We start from the raw sequence: 17,642 nt of genomic DNA, 5'->3' as shown, positions 1-17,642 counted from the left end.
AGAGCTAATGTGAATCACCAACCCTGTGATGCCTCTTGAGATGAGAGTTCAGATTTCCCAAGAAGATCTAAGCAGTTCGTCCAAATTGTAGTTCGCTAGCGAATGACCCAGTGCTGTCCCTGTGGTGTGTTTATGACACGATAGAAGATGCTGCCTTCAAAAGTGTCCAGTTGTAAGAAGATGCTTAGTGAGGCTGGGCATGGTGGCTCACACCCATAATCCCAGCACTCCAGGAAGCTGATCACTTGGTGGGCAGATCACTGGAGGTCAGGAGTTCGGGATCAGCCTGGCCAACATGTTGAAACCCCTCTCTTCTAAACATACAACAATTAGCTGGGTGTGGTGGTGGGCGCCTATAATCCCAGCTACTCGGGAGGCAGAGGCATGAGAATCGCTTGAACCTAGGAGGTGGAGGTTGCAGTGAGCTGAGATTGTGCCACTGCACTCCAGCCTGGGTGACAGAGCACAAGTATGTCTCAGAAGAAAAAAAAAAAAAAAAAAAAAAAACGAAAAAATTAACAACAGCAACGCAAAGTTTCTGAGCACCTACTGTGTATGTGCACAGCATGTTGTGTACTGTAGGGGAGATATCAGTAGGATGGACGCTTTGGAAATTAAGTCCCAGAAATCTAGGAATATATTAAGATAGACCCGTAGAGAATGAGGCCAGGACTTAACCATTCCTCTTCTTTTCCCTGTCTCTATGCATCTCTCAAATTTCTCTTCAAGGGAGCCCCTTGTTGTTTTGGGAGTTCTACCAACATCCTATCTGTGTGTTTGGGTTTTGTGCTCTGAACCCTGAGCTGAAGTTTCTGGTTGGACCTTGCCAGATATGTTGCCTTTATTCCTAGACAGAGTGGCTGCCCGAAACCCTTCTTCCTTCCCTGGCCTGGTGCACTGGACTGTACACTTCAAAGTTCTGATGGCTCGTTGGTCTGTACAAGCCTTGAGCAGCAGCCACTCCCTTTCTCCACTTCCAGCTGGGCCCTGCCCAGGCTTCTAGCGTTCTCGGGAGAAGAAACCCTTCTCCAAAAAGGACTTTCCAATTCCCACAGATTCCAGCACCCTGAGGCATTCCCCCTCCAAAGTGTCCATGTTGCATCAATCTTTGAGATGCCCCCCCAAGTTGAGGATGTGTCCTACCCACTGTAGGCCGAGGTTGTATCATTCTTGACCTGAAACAGAAGTTTGGAGGGTTCAGGTTAGGTTTGAGGAAAAGCTTCTAAGGATTTAATTTAAACATTGGATAAATATCGAGGAATTCAGAAAACCTCCTGTCCTGAAAGTCTTTAACATGGGGATTTATGCTTCTGTGATGCCATTTAGCCCACGTGTGTCTATTAAAAGCAGGCCACGTGCCCATGCTGCAGAATGATTGAAGGATGGTCTGTTAAAGCATCCCGTTGGAGTCGCGGAAGCGGTTTCTCTACCTTAAGTTTCCCTTGCCTGGTCCCCGAGTTCAGGTTTAGGGACAGAGATGGCTCTAGGGGGCTTTGTGTCGGGGTTTCTCGAGGCTGGTCCTCTGATTCAGGTCGCTGCCTTGGCTGTGCTGATGTGAAACGTGCTCCCGCCTCAGGTCTTTGGACTTGCCTGTTCCTCTGTTTGGTGGTGTCCTAACCCTGGTATTTTCATAGCCTGATTCCTCATCTCCTTCAGGTTTCTGCTCAAATGTCCCTTTATCCATGAGGCCTTCTCAGGCTAACATTTAAAATGGTAATTCCCAGCCCACCATCCCTGCCAGCCCCAGCCCCCATGGCTTGCTTCCCTTTTTCCCTGTGGGACTTCTCCCCATCTGACCTGTTATAATGTACTTGTTTACAGTAAGTAAAGCTCCACAAGGGCAGAGTTTCATTCGTTTGGCTCCTTACCAGGTCTGCAATGCCAGTATACAGAAGGTGCACAAATGCCGTATAAATCAATAAATGAACAAACTAGTGAATGATGTTGGGGAGCCGCCCACAGACCAGAGGTTCCTCCCCCGCCCTCCCTTGAAGTCATGAGCTTTTCCTCTCCGTTGCTCCTTTACTTACAGCCTCTTTCCCACCCGGTAGCTAGGTAAGCAGATGGAGAGTGGCATGACTGGCAAATCCAGCCTTGTCTGGGTTGGGTTCATTCAAATCCCATTTAGCAGGTGGGTCCCCAGCTGGCTGTGACACATCCTGAAGCGGATTTCACACCACTCCCTGTTCTTCTGCACCCCAAATCTTCTTTGATGGCAAAAGAGGTAGGAGGGAGCTGGCTGGGAGGCTCCTAGTCTGTTGGGAAGCAGTGGATGGTGGCTCCTCTCCATCTCTTCATCCCTTCTCTTGGCCAGTGAGGACAATAGGACAATTACTGAGTCCCTTGGGCAAGGCACTGAGTCATCTGGTCGAATCAGATGATGCCCAGGTCCTGGGGATGAGTGAGTCACTCTTAATGGGTAGAGCCGAAGATGAAGATGAATGTTGAGAGCGTCCTGCCTGGCTTTATGCCTGCAAGCCCTCCCCGTAATCTCCTTCCTTCTTGCAGGTGGGCAGGAAGAAGCAGGGTAGAAAAGGTTAGATTCCTAACCTAACTCCTACCCCTCAACCCCAAGGGACCTTGTTGGTCAATAGCAAAGGAACTGGAAGGATGTTCAAAGGCTGAGGCAGGGCACGGATGTCACATTTCATCTCTGTGGAGGATGGGCTGCTCAGGCCAGATGGATGAGCTTGTTTGTGTGCGAATGTTCCTCTCACCTTCCTGATGGTGAGGGGGGCGATGTCCACCTCCCGCTGCTGCCAAGTGGGGCTTCCTGTTTTCTTCCTGTTCTTGTCCCCACCCCCTTCCTTTTTATATTTACAAACCTCTCTGGCTATGTACAGCAGGGAATGGTGCCTGAGAAACTCCTTCAGATAGCAGTTCTTTCTAGTTCGACTCAGGAGGCTCTGCATCCTCAGGGTCCCTGCGTCCTCGTTCATGAAATGCTGGCAGTCAAGGGAACAGCCCTGGCTATCTCATGAGGTTGGCCTTAGGATTTAAGTGAGAGAGCGTGTTTGACAGCGGAATCCCAGCATGAGCTTGGGTTTTGGCTTCATTAAAAAAGTAGACTTTATTGTAGAAAATGTAGAAAATAGACAAAAAGAAGAAAATAAGTCCCAGTACCTTCTCTTACTATTTATATCCCATTTTTTTAAAAAAAGAAATCATGATAATTACATGGTGGTCATGTATCAATGCGTTTTCTACTTTTGATGGTTACATTATTATTATGTGAGAGACGGTCCTTATTTGTAGGAAATAGCAACTACAAAAAGTATTTGGGGGGTGATGGAGCATCAGGTCCTCACTCAAACGGTTGAATGCAAAAAGTTATTTGTACTGTACTTTTTCTTAACTTTGTGAATATTTTGAAATAAAAATATGCTATTTGGAGAAAAATAAGATAGTGTAGTGGTGGTTTTATATGTCTGGAATATCCATGTCTATCTATTCAGCATCTCAATTGAGGGTACTTGAAAGGGAAAAACCTCCTACACTTGATTTTCTGTGAAGAGTTTACAAAGATTGGTAATTTCAGCCTGGGAAACATAGTGAGATCTTGTCTCTATATGAAATAAAAAAAAACAAACTATAAAATTAGCTGGATATAATGATATGTGCCTGTGGTCCCAGCCCCCAGGAGGCTGAAGCAGGAGGATTGCTTGAGCACAGAAGTTCAAGACTGCAGTGAGCCATGATGCCTCTTGTACTCCAGCCTGGGTGACAGAGCAAGACCCTGATTTAAAAAAAAACAACAACTAATTGTTGGGCTGGTAGACATTGTACCGGTTCATTAAAAATTTGCATCAATTTTACTTTTCCTGATATGAGCTCATTTTCCAGCCAATGAGTCAGATCCAGTTCTGTGATCTTGAAAACCAAGTCCAAATTCTGCCAAGCAGAGGTAGAACATGATGTGTGTTTTCTATGCCAGGTTGGGGGCAGGGCACTGGCTTTGATTTGAGAGTTTTTGTCCTTGAGCCCAAGCTTGTTTTTAAGCTTTGGCATATCTGCTTTGACATATCTGCCAGCCCATCTGGCCTTCAGCATGTGATGGGGGAGCAGTCTGATGAGGGCAGAGCCCGTGTGACTCAGTGACGCTGAAAAGCAGGGTGTATCTTGCTTACCTGGCTCCCTGGGTGCTGACTGGTCTAACAGTGGCTTTGGACCTGTCCTTTTATCACTGTCAGTCCCAGCCCTTATTTTCTCCTCTTTAAGAAAATTGTGGTAAGGTACATACAACACAAAATATACCATTTTTACTATTCTTTTTTTTCTTTTTTGCCTCTCCCCCATTTTAACCGTTCTTAAGAATGGCATTAAGACATTCACATTGTGGATGCACATTCACTTGCTGTGCAGCGCTCACCACCATCCACCTCTAGAACCCTTGCATCTTCCCAGACGGAAACTCCGTCCCCATTCAACACTAACTCTCCATTCCCCGCCTCTCCCAAGCTCAGGCAACCACCACTTCTGTTTTCTAGTTCTATGAATTTTACTACCCTAGGTACCTCATGTAAGTATTGAGGAATCATACAGTATTTGTCATTTTGTTACTGGCTTATTTCACTTAGCATAATGTCCTCAACATTCATCCATGTTACAGCATGTGTCAGAATTTCCCTTCACTGAATGTATATACCACCTTTTATTTATCCATTCATCCACGGACGTTGGGCAACCCTTGTTATTTTTGAATGGTTGGAATGTGTCAGAAGAGAGCAGAGCACTTTGCAAACTTGATGGGCAGCATAAATGCAAAATAGTGGGGGTTATTTAGTGCTGAAAGGTGCCTGTTTTGTGTCTATGGAGCCATATAAGGCCATGTCTTACATATAACCTCCTTTAGAAAAGGAGATGTCCTTTTCTAAAGGAGTGGAAAAACATTTGAAACTTGTAGAGTGACTTGTAGGCTCACCTCTTAAAGGCTGTGGGGCCTTTGGCAGGTTACCTAATCTCTGTGCCTCAATTTTTTTTATCCATAAAATGGAGTTGGCTGGTTGAGGGATCTCAGGCCTGTAATCCCAGCACTTTGGGAGGCCAAGATGGGAGGAATGCTTGAAGCCAAGAGTTCGAGGCCAGCCTAGGCAATGTAGTGAGACCCCCATCTCTACAAAAAGTAGCCAGGCATGGTGGTGCATGCCTGTATTCCTGGCTACTCAGGAGGCAGAGGCAGGAGAATTGCTTGAGCCCAGGAGTTCCAGAGTGCAGTAAGCTATGATTGTGCCACTGCATTCCATCCTGGAGGATAGAGTGAGACCCTGTTTCTTAAAAAGAAAGAAAAGTTGTGTATCAATTAGCTTTTGCTATGAAACAAACCACCCTAAAACTTAATGCTTAAGACATTTATTTAGCTTATGGTTTTGTTGGTCAGTTTTTCTGATCTTGGGCTTAGAGCTGATCTCTCACATTTACAATCAGTTGGTGGTTTAGCAGGGGGCTGGCTGATCTTGGCCTTATTTATCAAGCAGTTGGTTGGTGGTCAGCTAGGGTAGCAGGGGTGACTGGGCCACATGTATCTTTCATCCACCAGGCTAGCCTGGTCATTTTCATACAGTGTTGAGATTCCAGGAACAAAAAGGGTGAGCCCTTTTCAAGCCTCTGCTTGTTTCATGTTTATTAACATCTTACGGGCTAAAGTCAGTCATGGGGCCAGTCCAAATTCAAGAGTTGGTAAAGATAAACTCTACCTGCAAAGTATTCTAGCTACTTTTGCAGTTAACTACAGCGATTGAATTAGTACATGTAAAGCATTTGGATCCAACAAATGTAAGATTATCCCAGATGTATTTTTCTACCAAATGTTGAGTATCTGGTGAATCTGCTGCCTCATAATAAAAAAAAGATCACCACCACAAAGAACCTGTTGGTAGAAGAGGAAACAAGCCTCTCCTGGTTGGGAAGGGGCTATGGAAGATAGAGAGATTGTGCCAGGTGTATAAGAGTGAGCCCAGGTAGATTGAGTGCATAGTGAGTTAATTTGTGAGGACAGAATGTGCTGGAGGATCAAAACTGATGAGGGAGGGAGTAGCTGACTTACCTTTTGACTGATCAAAAGTACTCTATGCTCAAAGGGATAGTGTGGCATGGGCCTTGAATGGATGGAGAATCGTGTTTCGAATGAAATGAAATGGGTCAAGTGTATCAATTAATCTTCTGAACTATTATGTTAATCCTAGAAGAACAGAGTATTATAGTGGTCCTTTATTGGGAAATTCTAGGCATTGATTTTGTTTGTAGAAAACCTTCCATGGCCAGGAGTGGTGGCTCATGCCTGTAATCCTGGCACTTTGGGAGATTGAGGTGGGAGGATTGCTTGAGCCCAGGAGTTCAATAGCACCCTGGGCAACCTGTGAGACACCATTTCTTTAAAAAAAAAAAAAAAAAAAAAAAGGCAGACATGGTGGTGCTTGCTTGTGGTCCTAGCTACTTAGGAGGCTGAGGCAGAGGGATTGCGTGAGCCTGAGAAGTCAAGGCTGCATGGAGCTGTGATTGCACCACTGCGCTCCAGTCTGGGTGAAAGGGTGAGACCCTGTCTCAGAAAAAAAAAAAAAAAAAAAAAAAAAAAAGATGAGAGCCTGGAGAGGCTGATGTTCTGCAAAGGTGGGATATAAACTCAAGGATATGTCAAATGTAGGTTATTACTTCATGTGTCTGTGTGGGGATTTTAAAAAATTTATTATTTTCTTTTCTTCAGTAGCTATTGACTGAGCCCCTACTGTATGCCAGGTGTTGTTGTAGCCACTTGTTGACTTACCAAGCATAGAACAAAGATCCTGTCCTTATGGAGCTGACATTCCCCTCATGGCAGTCTTATAAAAGGGTGTGGGATGGGCTGTTTTGAACAAAAGTAGAATCTTTGTTACTGACCTGGATAGGGGTGTGTGTGTGTGTGTGTGTGTGTATACACACACCCATATATATATATATATATATATATATATATATATATATATATGACTTCTCCATTTGCGATATGGAGTGAGACTGTGGGAGGATTATAGCAGGCCAGGGGATTGGCAAAGAAAAGCATCTCCCCTTTGTCTGCACTGGCCATTGTGGAGTATACAGTTGGTCTGTGTCCTCCACGAACCCTATCTACATGAAGGTGGTGCTATGGCAGAGGTAAATACAATCAATTCTCATTATCTGTGGCAGTCATATTCTATAAAGTTGCCACAGACACTGAATTGGCAGGTACCAAGGTTTTGCTCCTAGGGGAAATAGAGGGGTAGGTTCCTGAGAGCCTCTGGTCACAATATTTTTGTCAGCCAATCAATACATAACTTTGTTATATGTGTGTTTCTGTTTAAAGACCCCTTATTTAGTATGTTTCTTATAATCAATTATATGCAATATGTCTTCATAATAAAACACTAGCTGCAAAGGGTTGGATGTTCTCCTGACTCTGGGTGATGTGACTGTAAACTTCTTTGGCTCTTAGCCTCATGATAATGCTGTCCACTCTGCTTTTTTAATCTGGTGTGACCTCGCAGGCTTAGTGCCAGATGGAATCCACAAATCCAGCCGCACTTTCATCTTTTCCATAGCTTCATCATGCACAACGGATGTTACTTTAGCACTTAACTAGAGTGAACTCATGTTCAGATTGGCAAATTTCCTCTTCCTTTTTCTGCATGTGTCGTTTTGTTGACTCATTAACACTGAACTCACAGCCAACAGTGGTATAACTTCTGCCTGAACGAAGCTCGTCTAATGCAAGTATTTTCTCCATAAGGCACATCACAGCCTTCTTGTACTTAGGAGCACTAGAAAGCACTTAATTGCTATACTTGGAGGCCAGTTTATAGAGAAAAATCATCAACAAAAAGCACAAAAATGTCAAAAACATAGCACTAAAAGGACCGAGGAAAGGACACTTGTTTTCAGTATGAGAGCCAGAACAAGAAGGCAGAGTAGCTTCTTGTTGGATGTCAGCTAGAAACGTATGTATCAGGCGGCTCATTTTTTCACACTCTATGCTTGTGGATGGATGGCCCCAAGAGCACTGCGAGTGTTGATTTTGGGGTTACAAATAAAGCTTAGTAAGTAGGTAAATTCAAAAATATGAAGCTGTGAACAATGAGGACTGACTGACCGTATTTGCCAAGAGCCACATGGAGAGGCTTATTTGTTAGTGCGCTGAACCATGTGGCTCTGATGTAGATGGCAAAGGGAAGAAGCCAGGGAGTGTGTCACTGTGTGTGTGTACTGGCGGGGGATATGCTGCCCATTAGGAAGGCTTGAGGGGAAGGACACACTGCACACTCCAAAGCACAAGAGGGAGGCGGCTGGTAAAGACAGAAGAGCAGAGATCTGAGGGAAGGGGTCAGTGGGGATATGAACGTGGGTAAAGAAGCCAGAGCCTTGGAAAGAGAGGCTTTTAGGACTAAAGGCAGTTTTTGAGCTCATTCATGCAGTTATTTCCCTGCGCGCCCCTGCCTCTTCTGGGCTGGGGTAACTGAGAAGCTCTTGTTCCAAGAATCTGGAATCCTTGGGAACTTTACCCTCATGTGGCCCTGTTCCTGCTATGACTTCAGCATGGCTTTGTCATGGCTTCCTTCTTCCCAGTCACTTTCATTTCTACAGAGCCACTTGCCTGCCTGGGGGCAGTTCTTGCCACGGGACTTTGGGTGAGGAGGTCTGGCTCAGTGACGTTCATCCCTGTGGCCCTGGTCACATTCCCCCTGGGTGGCCACAGGCCAGTTCCTGGGAACTGCGTCATTCCTGCTGCCCAAAGTAAGGGCACATAGTAGAATGACGGGGCATCTGTCTCAAAGCAGAGTTCCTGGAGATTTATGGCAAGAACGGAGCATGGACTCTTAACTCTCTCTTGCTTGAAAGACTGTATCCTGCCTGACAGTCTTGGCTGAAGATTCTGGGAAAGAAGCAGCTGCACTTTGGAAGCTTGGAATCTTGAATTAGGACAGGGTCAGGAGGGAGATGAGCGGCAGCTTTTGACCCAGGTCAAAGGCTTCTGACACAGAGAAGTAGATTTTTGGGCTTTTGCCAGAAGGGTTGCACCTCCTGCTTGGCTGGCTCTGCCTCAGGTGTCTGGGGCTGGAGCAGGGACAGTGTTGCTGACCTTGAGTTTTTCTTTTTGTTTCTTTTCTTTTTTTCCTTTTTTTTTTTTTTTTTGAGACAGAGTTTCGCTGTTGTTGCGCAGGCTGGAGTGCGATGGCACGATCTTGGCTCACCGCAGCCTCTGCCTCCTGGGTTCAAGCAATTCTCCTGCCTCAGCCTCCTGAGTAGCTAGAATTAGAGGCATGCGCCACCACGCCCAGCTAATTTTGTATTTTTAGTAGAGACAGGGTTTCTCTACGTTGGTCAAGCTGGTCTCAAACTCTCGAACTCAGGTGATCTGCCCGCCTCGGCCTCCCAAAGTGCTGGGATTACAGGTGTGAGCCACCACGCCTGGCCTAGGGTTTCTTTTCTGGTGGTGCCATGGGCCATTTGCATTCCACCCCATTCTGTCTGGCAGGTGGTAGGAAGCCCGCATGGGGGACTGTTTGCAGGCAGGTCTTAGCCAGGAAGCATTGGGCTGGAGGAGCTGCTCTCTATCACCTTGTCATTTGGGAGGTTTGTCATGGGCAACTCCCTTTTTCTTGTCTCCTTTGCTATTCACAGAGGCATGGCTGAGCCCCAGTTGGTGCTGCCGGGCAGGCAGTGTTCTCTCTGAAGTGAACAGGTGTGGTTTGTCACCGCAGCATAGTGGTTAGAGGGGAAACAGGGTGTGGAGTTTGGTTCCCTGAAACCACGATGCTCTTCAGATGTTTCCTTCTTTCTTCTCAACTGTACCCTGCTTTCAGTAAAATGATTGCATGGACGTGGTTAGCCCCTTCCCCTCTGTAAACCACAGGCATTCCCTGGCAAGAGTGGTAGAGTGATTAATTTTTCAGTTAAAGGAAATCAGACCATAGGTTGTATTTCTGCTACGAGTTTCATCGACACAGGCTGGCCTTTTTATGTTGCTAGGCAACGAGGTTTGGGCCCCTGGCCAGATGGCTGTGCACTCTTGGTGCACCTTCTGTTCCTTTCCTGACTCAGAGGATGCCCCTGCTTTCCTTCCTTTCTTTTCCTCTTCTTCCCCAGCCCTCCCAGTTGTGACTTCTATGAAAATCTACCCTGAAGAATCTGATGAAATTGTTCATGCTGAGAAGTAAATGACTGATAAGACTTAGAGATTTATGGTCTCTGGGCCTTCAAGTGGTTCTGACTTACAAATATTCCCATAGCTTAGAATACCCTGCTTCCAACCTGGTGGGACTGCATATTCCCAACTCGGGGTTCGTCATGCTGCAGGAACCTCTCCACATGTGAGAGACAGAGCACCACCCTTTACACCAAGTGGGAAATGCTTGGAGGTGCAGGCTGTAGGTGGAGTTTTCATTTCTACACAGTGGGATGACCTTGTGGAGTTTAAGCCAGAAGTAAGATTGGCAGATAGAACACAGGAATTTCAGTTAAATTTCAGATTATTTTTTAAAGTATAAATTTGTTCTATGCCATATTTGGTACATAAGCTAAAAAAACTGTTTACCTGAAATTTAGATTTAACTGGAAGGCCTGTACTTTTATTTGCTAAATCTGGCAGCCCTACCAAAAGGGAATTTGTAGTGTTGATCAGCCAGAGGGAGAAAGTAGTTTTGGGGTCAGCTGCCCTGTCTTGGGGTTCCTGAATCCATAGCATGTGGAGCTGTGGAGGGACCCTGGCTCCCACTTTGTCATTCCTTAGCCTGTAGCCTTGAGTGGGCATAAGTGAACACAGCCAGGAAAGTTGAGTGATATTAAAAACATGCAAATGCTCACGCTGCTGTTCTAGCTACTCTCAAGCCTGGTGGTTCTGGGACAAAATTGAGTTTCTAAGATAAGGAGCTGGGTCTAGGATTTTTTTCTGTCCCCCACCAACCCTCGCTAGCTTGGTTTTGCTGAGAGCTAGTCAGCTCCCGGTAGAATTCTGAAGGGCTTCTTGGGAGGCCACATCGACTGGGTCTCTTCTGAAGAATCTTCTAGAATGTGGGTTCCTCAGCTATGTCTTCCCCTGTCTCCTCCAGCCACCTCCTATTTCTGCCTCCCACCAGTTCTTTCCCCTTCTCCATTCTTGATGGCCTTTATTAGTTTGATATTTATTAGTTTCTTCCATTTAAAACTTTCATGGGCATGGGGCAGTTTACCTTCTCGTACAGATGGAGCACCTGTTTGCTTCGGTTAAGGCAGTGATGGGCTCTGGTTAGGAAGCCTTACTTTGTAGGTTTCATTTTGGGGAAGTGGTTTATTTTTACTTTTCTTTTTGAGACGGAGTCTCGCTCTGTCACCCAGGCTGGAGTGCGGTGAAATTATTCATGCTGAGAAGTAAATGACTGATAAGACTTAGAGATTTATGGTCTCTGGGCCTTCAAGTGGTTCTGACTTACAAATATTCCCATAGCTTAGAATACCCTGCTTCCAACCTGGTGGGACTGCATATTCCCAACTCGGGGTTCGTCATGCTGCAGGAACCTCTCCACATGTGAGAGACAGAGCACCACCCTTTACACCAAGTGGGAAATGCTTGGAAGTGCAGGCTGTAGGTAGAGTTTTCATTTCTACACAGTGGGATGACCTTGTGGAGTTTAAGCCACAGTGAACACATGATCTTGGTTCACTGCAAGCTCCACCTCCCAGGTTCAAGTGATTCTCCTGCCTCAGCCTCCCAAGTAGCTGGGATTATGGGTGTGTGCCACCATACCTGGCTAATATTTCTTTTCTTTTTTTTTTTTTTGAGACGGAGCCTTGCTCTGTCGCCCAGGCTGGATTGCAGTGGCGCAATCTCGGCTCACTGCAACCTCTGCCTCCCGGGTTTAAGCAATTCTCCTGCCTCAGCCTCCCGAATAGTTGGGATTACAGATGTGAGCCACCACGCCCGGCTAATTTTTTGTATTTTTAGTAGAGATGGGGTTTCACCGTGTTAGCCAGGATGGTCTCCATCTCCTGACCTCGTGATCTGCCCGCCTTGGCCTCTCAAAGTGCTGGGATTACAGACGTGAGCCACTGCGCCCAGCCTAATTTTTGTATTTTTAGTAGAGACCGGGTTTTGTCATGTTGGCCAGGCTGGTCTCAAGCTCCTGACCTCAAGTGATCTGCCCGCCTTGGCATCCCAAAGTGCTGGGATTACAGGTGTGAGCCATCGTGCCCGGCCTGAGGAAGTGGTTTAAATGGAAGTAGCAAAACGATGCCCTCTGCTCATCAATTCACTGTAAGCCCCAAGTGTGTGCCCCAACCCTTTGTCAAAGCACCACACCCCAGAAAAAGTGCTTTGCGTTATTTCTAAAAGCAGTGGCACGTCAAAGTCTTTTGAGGTTTTCGCATTCTTTGAGTTTAAGTCTCTTGATCTCAGGGTAAGGTCAGCTTAGTGAAGGTTCTCTTTATATAGAGAAGAGGGGGTGTCTGTTTTCACACTGACCTGGGCACTCACCCAAGGTGGTAGAAAGTATCTGCGGCGGGCTCTTTATTGAGAGCAGCTGTTGGAAGGAAATCATGAGGTGTAAGGTGCTGTATTAGTTTATGTGGACTCCTCTTCTGCCTAGCCACGTATCAACACCCAAGGCCATAGGAAAATATATGGACGAAGGTATGTGGCCTGAAATTTTGAAATCTGCATTTTTTTGTGCACAAAATAATAGCTGTATCATCTATCAATTAGGAATTATGTTTGATTGTAAGCAACAGAACTCAAAAATGTGGCCTAAACACACAAGGATTCCATCTCTCAACTAACCGAAGACCTAAATTAGGCAGTCTGAAATTAGTGCTGTGATTTCATGGTCATCTGAAACCTAGCGTTCTGTTTGCTGCTCACATCCTGGTATTTGAGTCTAATCTTCCACGTCACCTCGTCGTTGAAGATGGCTCCAGGAACTGCAGCCATCACATCTGCATTTCAGGACAGAAGGAGGAAATGAGGAAGGGATATATGTCCCTTCTATTTTAAAGAGTCTACTTGGGAGTCCCAGACAACACATTTTCCATTCATTGCTAGAACTTGGTCAGGTAGTCACAGGTAGCTGCAAGGGAGGCTTGACTTGGAGTCTTTTAGCTAGCCAGGCAAGGTTGTTTTAAGGACGAAGCGGGGAATGGATATTGGGAGCAGCTAACAGACGGCCACGTTGGTACTATAGTTTATCTTCTAGAAAGGCTGTGAGTTAGAAGGAGTAAAAGGTGGGCATATGGTACCCACAGAGCAGGCATAAGACTCTCTTGAGCATGGGAATACAGTAACTACCTGTATCTCTGTATCTACCTATATCTCCGTATCTATAGTAACTACCTGTATCTCTCTGCTACATCACTTCCCTCCCTTTATGTTGTGTGGAAAACCTCCTTACCCATTCTACATTATGTTGGAGATTTGTGAGGAAATGCTAGCTTCTCATAAAGTGTGTGTTTTGTAAAGTCACAGAATCCATTCATTCATACTTTAACAAATGCTAAATGAGTCATTTCTCATTGTCACTTTTTTGGTGCAATCCCTCATGTCTTGCCCAGAGCATTGAAATGGTCTATTTTTTTTTTTTTTTTTGAGACAGGGTCTCTCACTCTCTCACTCTGTCACCCAGGCTGGAGTGCAGTGGTGCAATCCCGGCTCACTGCAACCTCTGCCTTCCAGACTCAAACGGTCCTCCCACCTCACCTTACAGGTGTATACTACCAAGTCTGGCTAATTTTGTATCTTTAGTAGAGACAGGTTTTCAACATGTTCCACAGGCTGGTCTCGAACTCCTGATCTGAAGCGATCCACTCCCTTCAGCCTCCCAAAGTGTTGGGATTACAGGCGTTAGCCACTGCCCCCGGCCTGAAATAGTCTTTCAACTGGTCTTCCTGCCTCCTGGAACCTCCATTCCTCCCCACTGCCTCGCAGCTGAATTATCTTACCAAAGTCAGTTCTGCTGATAGTCCTGCTCAAAAACTTTAGTACATGTGATGGTTAATTTTATGTGTCAACTTGACTGGGCTACAGTGTCCAGATATGTGGTCAAATGCAATTCTGATTGCTACTGTGAGGGTGTTTTTGGATGACATAAACATTTAAATCAGTGGACTTTTTCAGTAAAGCCCATTGCCCTCCCCAATGTGGGTGGTCCTCATCCAATCAGTTAAAGGTCTGAATAGAGCAGAAGAAGGACCCTCCCATTAGCAAGAGGGAATTCTGCAGCAGACGATCTTTGGTCTTGAACTGCAATAGAAGTTCTTTCCTGGGTCTCCAGCCTACTTGGAGATTTTGAACTCTGCAGATTTGGAACTTGCCAGCCTCCATAATTGCATGAGCCAATTCCTTATAATAAATGTTTATATAAACATCCTATCAGTTCTGTTTCTTTGGAGAACCCTGCCTAGTACAGAACATTTCTTCTGTCTCCAGTGTCAAGCCCAAATCTGACCACAGCGCACAAAGCTTTTCACAGCCTGGCCTGGCCCCTCTTGTCTTTCGGCATCTGGACTTCTCGGTGCTGTGGTTCCGTGTATGTGCACGTCACTACTCACAATTGCAGGGTACATTGTGGTGTTCTACTCATGATTTCTGATTACATCAGGGAATGTTTTGCATCTTGCATAGTCTAGTCTTTGCCTGTGACTTATTTCTTCCTAGACTGACGAGCTCTGTGATGTTCAAAATAATAGCCATTAGCCACCCATAGCTGCTTAAATGTAAGTTAACTAAAGTTAAGCCAAAAATTCATTGATTCACCCTGTCAGGCCACATTTCAAGTGCTCAGTAGCCACACGTGGAGGCTGGCTACTATTTTGGGACAGTGCAGATAGAGAACATTTCCGTTACTGCAGAAAGTTCTGTTGGACAGCACCGCTTAGCTTTTACCCTTTGCTGGATTAAAATGAAGGCACAAGTCAATGTAACTTTTATGAACCCTTCCAGTAGCCCCGCTCCCTCAGCTTTTCGTCAGCTCTGCTTCTTGGAGAGCTTGAACGTTACGGATGTCATCCTCTGCAAACAGACACGTGCATGGGTGCGTAAATTATAACTTCATGGTATATATCGCATCCCTTTAAATATCATGCATGTCATGTGGGTTAATACGCACAAGCTCATGCTATGTAATGCTTTCTTATATGACAGTTGACACTCTGTACTGCTTACTGCGTGCCTTTTCTCAGCACTTTATGTGTATTAACTCACTTATTCCTCGCAGCAACCCCATGAGCTAGGTTCTGTTATTATCTGTGTTTTACAGGTGAGGAAACTGAGGCACAGAGAAGTAAGAAAGTGCTCAGGGTCACACAGCTAATGAGTCTAGAAGCCTGAGTCTTGATCTGTGTTCCTAACCTTTAAACCATGGGTTAAGAAGCCTGCCCTGGAACTGTGAGCTCCTTGAGAGCAGAAATTGCATCTTATCCTTTCCGCATCTTCATGTTGCGTGGTGCAAAGTAAAGGTGAAAAATGAGGACTTGCTGTAAAGAGGAATGCTTGAGGCCCGGCACGGTAGCTCATGCCTGTGATCTCAGCACTTTGGGAAGCTGAGCCTAGGAGTTCAAGACCAGCCTGGGCAATGTGGCAAAACCCCATCTATACAAAAAATTAACTGGACATGGTGGTGTGCTCCTGTAGTCCCAGCTACCTGGGAGGCTAAGGTGGTAGGATCTCCGGAGCCTGGGAGGTTGAAGCTACACTGTGCCGTGATTGTGCCTTGGCACTCCAGCCTGGGTGACAGAGTGAGGCCTTGTCTCAAAAACAAAACAAATAAAAAAGGAATGTTTAGAATTGACAGAATTACAAAGACTTAAGGTGTAGTCAGTCATTCAGCCCTGAGACATCTGGATTCCTCTGTGTGGGTATCTGATCCTTTTTCATTCTCAGTTCCATTGGTTGCAGTTTATTCCCAGCCATTTAGAGCTGGGAGAAGGCCCTTGAATTCCTCAGACCTGCTTTGCTTGGCAATACCAGGTGGAAAGGAGATCTGCCAGGAACCTGGGCTCACATGGAGAGCCCCTGCCACACCAGATTGTGCCAATTCTGCCTCCCCAGGTGGGGGCGGAGCTGCTATCTTGGCCCCATCACTAGGCCATTCCCATCCTTCCACAGACCCCTGGGTGGCCTGAAGTGGTCTTGCCTCTGGCAGCCAGTGGGGGGCCCCTGGCTGTGTATGCCCTCGTGCTCTGATGCTGTTTCTGACAGCCTACTCTGGCCAGGGCTCCCTGGCTGCGGCCATATGCTGAGTGTCTTTGCACTTGCATGATAATAGATCCCTCAGATTTTCATATGCTTACCAGAAAGGTATGTTGTGCTAACTCATGTTTATATTAGGCCCTCATTTTCACCTATGTCCCCTCTGACCTTGAATTCCTTTGCACATCTTGCAGGCGATAGTTAAAATTAAGCCAAGTTATGCTGATCCAGAAGCAAAGTTAGATTGGAGGTAGGGGTTTGACGTTTCAGTGAACCAGTTGCTCCTTTGGCTGTGCTTAAGTGTACCAGGCAACAAACAGTACTGAATGACCCAGGGAAGTCTGAAATGCTGAGGTGGAAAGAGGAGAGCCAATGTTCCTGGCTACTGGAGGGCTTGGCAGAGCACCTGTTTCTAAGTGCGACTTCTCCACCATACTGGTGGTGGGGATTCACGGTGCCTTCAAAGAGTTTGCGGTCTTGTTGAGAAGACCAAGTGAATAGTAAAATAATTCATGAGATATGTTCCTGATATGTTCATAGTGTTGGGCAGGTTTCAAAGTATTTTTTTACATATACTATTTTATAACATGGCAAACTGACAAAAGAAGTACAGAAACTTGGTCCTATGAAGTCAGAGAGGGTAAATTTTTTCCCAGGCTTAATTTTGTGAAGCCCCTTTGGGATCTGGGTTATGTATCACCCAGCTTGGAAGGGGTGAGGTTGAGCAAAGAGGGGGAATCAGTTAGATCTTGAGAGAATGGCGTTCATATGACATGACTTACTGTATACAGTTTGATTATTCAGGTGAGTTTTTACGTCACCCTAAATGGCCATTTTCAAGGATAAACATGTCCAGACAGACATTTGTCTAATTGCAGGAGTCACAGGAGAAAAAAAGTCACAAATGCATTAACAACGATTGATCATAAGGGAGTTGTTTGTGGATTATCATTTCTACCACAGCCAGGTACCTTAATTATACAAATATTTCTTAAACATTTGCAGTGTACCAGCCACTATGCTAGAATATGAGAATTAAATTCAGTAACACAGTTTTGGCTCTCATAGGACTTTCCAGGACCCAAGGGGCGATGCTGCTGTGACGAGATCATAGAAATTCTATGTACTATGCATAAAGGAGGGTGCTGTGGGTTACCAGATTTTTTGCTGCAGCATCTTAACTCCAAAGGTCCTGGGTCTGGGGACTCACCAGGCTTTCGGTCGGCCAGTGTGTGCTGGTGTCCCTGAGTTTGAGTTGTCCTTCTCTCCTCTCCATTCACATACCTTTTATGGGTCTCTTCCAGGCTTATAGGCAAAGAGTAGAAAGCTCTAGGCTTCTGAGTTGCAGAGTGAGTTGGTCTTAACTGAAGTCACTTTGTCTAGAGTGGGTGTGTCCTCTGCTTCTGTTAAATGGCATCCCTTGGGACTGAGGCCAAGTGGTTGTGTGAGGTACTGGCTGGCAAAAGACCGATCCTGGCCA

The 17,642-nt window shown here is 45.7% G+C and overlaps 1 protein-coding gene across 2 annotated transcripts in view; it reads left to right on the top strand.

Moving 5' to 3' along the window:
* The window catches only part of SH3BP5 (SH3 domain binding protein 5), a 77,953-nt gene that overhangs the window by 31,761 nt on the left and 28,550 nt on the right, over positions 1-17,642 (top strand). The window lies entirely within an intron of this gene.

This window comes from Trachypithecus francoisi, unplaced genomic scaffold, assembly GCF_009764315.1.
Source record: "Trachypithecus francoisi isolate TF-2019V2 unplaced genomic scaffold, Tfra_2.0 Lachesis_group0, whole genome shotgun sequence".
In the NCBI taxonomy this organism is placed as follows: domain Eukaryota; kingdom Metazoa; phylum Chordata; class Mammalia; order Primates; family Cercopithecidae; genus Trachypithecus; species Trachypithecus francoisi.
Note: the sequence above shows the minus strand (reverse complement) of the source record. Positions and strands in the feature narration are given on the sequence as shown.